The 8,193-nt window shown below is 42.6% G+C and overlaps 1 protein-coding gene across 1 annotated transcript in view; it reads right to left on the minus strand.

The window, feature by feature from the left end:
• The window catches only part of LOC135517582 (zinc finger and BTB domain-containing protein 7C-like), a 32,570-nt gene extending 24,651 nt beyond the window's left edge, over positions 1 to 7,919 (minus strand). Inside the window, exon 1 of the mRNA XM_064942017.1 lies at positions 7,751 to 7,919. The gene's annotated coding sequence lies outside the window, so the exon portion shown is untranslated. The remainder of the gene's footprint in view (positions 1 to 7,750) is intronic.
• Positions 7,920 to 8,193: the final 274 nt, after the last annotated feature.

Here is an 8,193-nt window from a genome sequence, read left to right on the forward strand (position 1 = left end):
ACACACACACACACACACACACACACACACACACACACACACACACACACACACACACACACACACACACACACACACACACACACACACACACTTCAACAAGGTCAATATACAGCTCACCCCCGAGCAGCCCACCATTCAGGGTGAGTTGAGGTTCAGAGCTTTTTCTGCTGACATAATGTATCTATTTCTGCTCTGAATTACTCTTGTTTTGTCTGTTTCTGAACATCCTAATCTGGATGGGAGGCTTCTGCCAGAGGGGAGGCACTGGCGCGTACATACAGACTGTACATGCTCTTGAGAGACATTCTGTAAGACAGCATCTATTCACAACCATGATAAAGCATAGCCAGCCAGAAAGAGGTGGCACTACCTTGGCTGGATTATTTCACAGGTGGTCGCAGTTGCATAAAAGCGTTTATGTACAAGTGTGTGTGTGTTTACACTGTGTGTGTCTGTGAGCTTGGGTGCGTGTATGCGTGTGTGTATGTGTGTGAGGACATCTCCCGGCGCTGTTAGTGATAACGTGGGGGAGGCAATGCTGAGGCATGGAGGGAGAGGAGAGGAGAGGTGACGAGAGGAGAGGAGAGGAGAGGAGAGGGAGAGGAGCGGAGAGGAGGGACAGGAGAGTAGGGAGAACCTCTGTCTGCCCTGGGGCTCTCTGGCACCTCCTAATTAAAAGCAGTCAGGCTGCAGGGCAAGGGAGGCTGTCACACCAAGGCACACACACAACTATGGAACATACACACAGAGACAGGTACACACATACAGAAAGAAAGTCATAGACAGACAGACAAAAGAATATGAATACACAGATGCACAGATTTACACACACACATACACACAGACATCCATGCATGTACAAGCATGAACACACACACGCACATAGCCCCCCCCCCCCACACACTCTAAAACAAGCATTCACACATACAGTGTGCCTTCAGTTGCTTTTGGTCTATCAGTTACTGTACTGTTCTGGATCGTCTTGTACATTATTGTATCTATCTTCAGACCATGTCCTCTCTGAGCATGGGAATGTACAGTAATGTGATTTCATGAACCACACAAGCTGCTGTGTGTCTGGGTTGGGTGGGTGGATCAATGCAGCCATCCGAAGTACAGCACGCTACAGAGTAATGCTAACCCACACACTCATGTATTCTTTAAACTGCCATCCCCTACCCGCATCACACAGGTGGGTGGACCCACTTCTTCAACCCAGATCTTTGAAAGACATTACGAAATTAATGTGGTCTAATTTTCTGTTTCTGTTCTGTCCCTGGACAAAAAGATAAATAAATAAATGTCTCTAATCTTAACATTCTACATCTGTTGTTGTCTTGTTAATTCACTTTGAGTTAATTTGGCTTGATCGTCTGAGTCGTGCCTGTGAAGGTATTTGTGTAATTTAGTGGAGGGAGGAAAGCTAGGAGAGGTGGAAAGTGAGCTCTGCTCAAGGGGTTGCCAGTGGTTACAAGGACTATTTTTGATGAGCTCGGTTGGCCTCACAGGAAACACCTACATAACTAACTCTCAAGGACGTACAGTATCACTATCACTACAGTATCACTATCAAGACAATAAAGGAAAGAAGATCTTTAGATATTCATGTCATATATATTTGGAGTTTGAAATTCTACTGCAGTAGAGAGAGAGAGAGAGAGAGAGAGAGAGAGAGAGAGAAATAGAAAGAAGGAGAGAGAGAGAGAAAAATAGAGAGAAATAGAGAGAGAGAGAGAAAAATAGAGAGAAAATAGAGAGAGAGAGAGAAAATAGAAAATAGAGAGAGAGAAAAAAAATAGAAAGAAGGAGAGAGAGAGAGAAAATAGAAAGAAGGAGAGAGAGAGAGAAAATAGAAAGAAGGAGAGAGAGAGAGAAAATAGAAAGAAGGAGAGAGAGAGAGAGAAAATAGAAAGAAGGAGAGACAGAGAGAAAATAGAAAGAAGGAGAGAGAGAAAATAGAAAGAAGGAGAGAAAATAGAAAGAAGGAGAGAGAGAGAAAATAGAAAGAAGGAGAGAGAGAAAATAGAAAGAAGGAGAGAGAGAAAATAGAAAGAAGGAGAGAGAGAGAGAGAGAAAATAGAAAGGAGCGAGAGAGAGAGAGAGAAAAAATAGAAAGAAGGAGAGAGAGAGAAAATAGAAAGAAGGAGAGAGAGAGAGAAAAAAAAGAAAGAAGGAGAGAGAGAGGGAGAAAATAGAAAGAAGGAGAGAGAGAGAGAGAGAAAGAGAGAAAAAATAGAAAGAAGGAGAGAGAGAAAATAGAAAGAAGGAGAGAGAGAGAGAGAGAGAGAGAGAGAGAGAGAGAAAATAGAAAGAAGGAAAGAGAGGGGGAAGGGAAAGAAAGAGAAAGAAAGAAAGAAAGAAGGAGAGCGAGAGAGAAAATAGAAAGAAGGAGAGAGAGAGAAAATAGAAAGAAGGAGAGAGAGAGAGGAAATAGAAAGAAGGAGAGAGAGAGAAAATAGAAAGAAGGAGAGAGAGAGGAAATAGAAAGAAGGAGAGAGCGAGAAAATAGAAAGAAGGAGAGAGAGAGAGAGAAAATAGAAAGGAGCGAGAGAGAGAGAGAGAAAATAGAAAGAAGGAGAGAGAGAGAAAATAGAAAGAAGGAGAGAGAGAGAGAGAGAGAGAGAGAGAGAGAGAGAGAGAGAGAGAGAAAAAAAAAAGAAAGAAGGAGAGAGAGAGAGAGAAAATAGAAAGAAGGGGAGAAAGAGAGAGAGAGAGAGAGAAAATAGAAAGAAGGAGAGAGAGAGAGAGAGAGAGAGAGAGAGAGAGAGAGAGAAGAAAGAGAAAAAATAGAAAGAAGGAGAGAGAGAAAATAGAAAGAAGGAGAGAGAGAGAGAGAGAGAGAGAGAAAATAGAAAGAAGGAAGAGAGGGGGAAGGGAAAGAAAGAGAAAGAAAGAAAGAAAGAAAGAAAGAAAGAAAGAAAGAAAGAAAGAAAGAAAGAAAGAAAGAAAGAAAGAAGGAGAGACCTCTGGGTGTGTGAGTGCATACCTGAAGGTTTAAGAAAGGCATTTGTTTGTGAGTATCACAAAGTACACAAATCCCCCAAACTTGCTTTTTTGGCACGGATCAGGCCTCCCACCCACGATACCCTCTTACAAGCCTCCTCCCACCCTCTATTCTGCTGCTCTACACACACACACACACACAACCTGTGTCCACGCTATGGTGGAGGAGAAGGATGGTACTCACACAGTGCAGAGATGGGACAGTGGTAGGCCTACGGGAGCCCATCTCTCTTCCCATACTGCATTACTCTTATTCTACCATGCAACTATTACATTGGGGCAAAAAAGTATTTAGTCAACCACCAATTGTGCAAGTTCTCCCACTTAAAAAAGATGAGAGAGGCCTGTCATTTTCATCATAGGTACACTTCAACTATGACAGACAAAATGAGAAAAAAAATCCAGAAAATCACATTGTAGGATTTTTAATGAATTTATTTGCAAATTATGGTGGAAAATAAGTATTTGGTCAATAACAAAAGTTTATCTCAATACTTTGTTATATAACCTTTATTGGCAATGACAGAGGTCAAACATTTTCTGTAAGTCTTCACACACTGTTGCTGGTATTTTGGCCCATTCCTTCATGCAGATCTCCTCTAGAGCAGTGATGTTTTGGGGCTTTTGCTGGGCAACATGGACTTTCAACTCCCTCCAAAGATTTTCTATAGATGTTTTTTTTAAATGTGACCCCTTTTTCTCCCCAATTTTTGTGGTATCCAATTGTTTTAGTAGCTACTATCTTGTCTCATTGCTGCAACTCCCATACGGGTTGAAAGTCATGAAGGTTGAGAGTCATGCGTCCTCCGATCCACAACCCAACCAAGCCGCACTGCTTTTTAACACAGCGTGCATCCGACCCGGAAGCCAGCCGCACCAATGTGTCGGAGGAAACACCGTGCACCTGGCAACCTTGGTTAGCGCACACTGCCACCGGCCCGCCACAGGAGTCACTGGTGCGTGATGAGACAAGGACATCCCTATCGGCCAAGCCCTCCCTAACCCGGACGACGCTAGGCCAATTGTGCATCGCCCCATGGACCTCCCGGTCGCGACTGGTTACGACAGAGCCTGGGCGCGAACCCAGAGTCTCTGATGGCACAGCTGGTGCTGCAGTACAGTGCCCTTAACCACTGCGCCACCCGGGAGGCCCCAAAATTTTCTATGGGGTTGAGATCTGGAGACTGGCTAGGCCACTCAAGGACCTTGAAATGCTTCTTACGAAGCCACTCCTTCGTTGCCCGGGCAGTGTGTTTGGGATCATTGTCATGCTGAAAGACCCAGCCACGTTTCATCTTCAATGCCCTTGCTAATGGAAGGAGGTTTTCACTCAAAATCTCACGATACATGGCCCCATTCATTCTTTCCTTTGCAGGGATCAGTCATCCTGGTCCCTTTGCAGAAAAACAGCCCCAAAGCATGATGCTTCCACCCCCATGCTTGACAGTAGGTATGGTGTTCTTTGGATGCAACTCAGCATTCTTTGTCCTCCAAACACGACAAGTTGTTTTTACCAAAAAGTTATATTTTGGTTTCATCTGACCATATGACATTCTCCCAATCTTCTTCTGGATCATCCAAATGCTCTCTAGCAAACTTCAGACGGCCTGGACATGTACTGGCTTAAGCAGGGGGACACGCTTGGCACTGCAGGATTTGAGTCCCTGGCGGTGTAGTGTGTTACTGATGGTAGGCTTTGTTATTTTGGTCCCAGCTCTCTGCAGGTCATTCACTAGGTCCCCCCATGTGGTTCTGGGATTTTCTCACCGTTCTTGTGATTATTTTGACCCCACGGGGTGAGATCTTACGTGGAGCCCCAGATCGAGGGAGATTATCAGTGGTCTTGTATGTCTTCCATTTCCTAATAATTGCTCCCACAGTTGATTTCTTCAAACCAAGCTGCTTACCTATTGCAGATTCAGTCTTCCCAACCTGGTGAAGGTCTACAATTTTGTTTCTGGTGTCCTTTGACTGCTCTTTGGTCTTGGCCATAGTGGAGTTTGGAGTGTGACTGTTTGAGGTTGTGGACAGGTGTCTTTTATACTGATAACAAGTTCAAACAGGTGCCATTAATACAGGTAACGAGTGGAGAACAGAGGAGCCTCTTAAAGAAGAAGTTACAGGTCTGTGAGAGCCAGAAATCTTGCTTGTTTGTAGGTGACCAAATACTTATTTTCCACCATAATTTGCAAATAAATTCATTAAAAATCCTACAATGTCATTTTCTGGATTTTTTCCCCTCACTTTATCTGTCGTAGTTGAAGTGTACCTATGATGAAAATTACAGGCCTCTCTCATCTTTTTAAGTGGGAGAACTTGCACAATTGGTGGCTGACTTAATACTTTTTTGCCCCACTGTATGTGCCATTTACAGTAACAGGGCTTGACACAAACTGTTTCAGCCACTTGTCCTTTAGACAAGTAGGACAGATTGTTTACTTGTCCGAAAGCTAAAGTCACTTGTCCAAAAATTAATAAAAAGGATAAAAAAGGTGACTGAAAATTGTGTTGTAAGATGCAAGGACAACTTCACAAAATAACCTTCATTATTATCACTGGTATTGACTATGGAAGGCTGCTGGTCTCTGATCCCATGTACTGTATCTCCTGACATTCTGACCTCGAGTAAAGGCACTTAACCCCCTATAAAGTAAAATACTGCACTGATAGGCTACTGTAAAAAAACTGTGCTCTGTCAAACCTTAATCTGGAGAGCTACTGGGTGTGCAGGCTTGTTATACAACTCTGCTCGAACACAGCCGAGTCAGCTTTTCAAGGTCCTGTTGTGCAGCTGATTTGTTTTACAATGTGGTGTGTTCGAGCAGGTCTGGAGCAAAAGCCTGCACACCCAGTAGCTCTCCTGGAATCTCCTGGATGAGTGTTGGTTGCTCTGCAACATTATAATTACAACCATATACTTTTTATTGTCTTTATGAAATAATTCCCCCAATTCAATAAACCAGGGAACAAATGGCTAAGGTGGATGAAGTAGCTAACTAATATGTGTATCTATTTGTAAGGTTATGACAGCATAAGTGTTACTTGTAAATTAGGCTACTTTAAGAATATTTTTTAACTTTGTAACTATTGAATAGATGAGTGTCCTAGCCAATTTTGAGTGCTTGAAAGACGGTTTTACAACTGGAGTGTGCAGCATTGGTTTCATCAACTGTGCACCTGTATCAACTGAGTGTTGGCCATTTGCGGTTATACATGAGTACATTACTTTTCCATGATTTTCATTGCTGACCAAACATTTTATATAACTGGGCAAACAACGTCCTAGAAATCAACAAATGTGCAAATGCGGCTCGCTTTGATCCAATAACGCATCTTGCGACTGCATGATTGAAAGATCGCTTGTGCCTGTCAATGCAGGCCTACAATAATTATACTCTGATGTGCTGTGCAGAGATTGGGAGGATAGTGACAAAAACATTGCATCCGGAGGACACTTTAATCCAATTCTGATCCAATTCTGATCGGAGAGGCCTAATTGTGTGACATTGTGATTTTCTGCGTGATAGTTTTTTACTTGCCCCGGGCAAGAGGACAAGGATTAATGTCGAGTCCTGCAGTAACACTAACCGACTGAACATGAAGAGACTTGACATGATAGTAAAAATATTGTGATTTTGAGTCACAGCACCAGGGGAGTATGAGAGAAAGAGGCAGTGTCATTACCATGTGTGATGTTGGCACCACACTCACTCTAGAGTCTAGATACTGAATGCCTGGGCATTGTGTTGTACTGCCTGTTGTATTCCCACACACCACACTATAGCTGTGCAAATAGAGGGAGGGAGGTTATTCCCAAAATGTTTGTGAACAAGCCAGTGTAAAAGTATCCAGTATGCCATAACAAAAGACTGCACGCAAGCACCCACCCACCCACTCACTGCTTTTGGGAGAGTGTGATGGTCCACTTTTGATTCACACCTTATATAACCATATATATCTCTGGCCTTGACAATTGTGAGCAGGTTGGATTCTATCTGTTTCTTGGCAATGAGAGTTTTCTTTTATATAAAATCTGTTCATTTTATGTCATGGACACAAAACTCCAACTGTATAGAATGTTTTCCTGAAATAACGTTTTGAATAAATAATTCCAAATTGGTATCCTGTCATTGTCTTAACGCAGTGTGTTACATATTCTTAAAACCATTCAAGTATTACATTGCTGATGCTCTTGGGGAAGTGTAACGACAATAAGAAAATGTCATGCCAGGTTATTATGTTACACAAAAAGACATTCATGTGCATGATTTAATTGTGTAATTATTAAGTCTTTACATAAATAACACACACAGTGCCAGATTTAGTGCATTGCAATCTATTCAAAAAGTCCTCATCATTTGAATGGCTTCCTAAATACAGTGAGACTTTTTTAGCAAAGTTGTCCAAGTCTCTCCCAGCCTCTCCTTTTACTAGAAAGTCACACTTTGGAAACATTTGAAAGCATGTTGAACTGATTGAAATGCACTCACTCTGTCAGTGTGTAGGAAAGGATTAGTGACTTGATACTGAGGCAAAGCACATAGTAGATGAGTCTGTATGCAGTGCAGACTCTATAATGTACAGTATGTAACTAACCCTGGGGGTATACCATGCATGAAATATGAATATTGAATAGCCCTACAATCTCTCCACTAGAAATCTTTACTAATGAGTCTGTGAGAACTAATTAAAGAAAACACAAGACTGAAATGAGAATGAAAAAAACAGAAATAGAGTTACTGACCTTTTAACAAAGACAGGTGTTATGTATTTCAGTTTCTTCTTCTCACTCTACTCTCGGTCCCTGTCTGTCAGGAAGCAGAGTCCTGTCCTCTGTGGCAGGCATGCAAAAGTGAGAGAGAGAGTGAGTAAGAGACGACAGAAGAGCTCAAATTTGCACTGAAGGTGTGTCAGCTTCGGCAGGGAGAGGAAAATTAACCTTACCACCAAACTGTTACATAAAAGACAAAACAAAAGTGCACACCCACCCAACAACCAACACCCCTCCCTCCCTCTAAACCAAATGTATTTGGCAGCATACACCACATGTCCACCTGTGCTGTGCTGAGGGGAGTGACACACTCACAGGCAAAACTTGGTAACTAACCAGCTCCTTGGCTAGGGCTCACACATTACCTGCATGGGGCTTGGGCTGGGGCTGGGGCTATAACTGGTTTTTGATTTGAG

The sequence above is a fragment of the Oncorhynchus masou genome, chromosome 28 (genome assembly GCF_036934945.1).
Source record: "Oncorhynchus masou masou isolate Uvic2021 chromosome 28, UVic_Omas_1.1, whole genome shotgun sequence".
Taxonomy (NCBI): domain Eukaryota; kingdom Metazoa; phylum Chordata; class Actinopteri; order Salmoniformes; family Salmonidae; genus Oncorhynchus; species Oncorhynchus masou.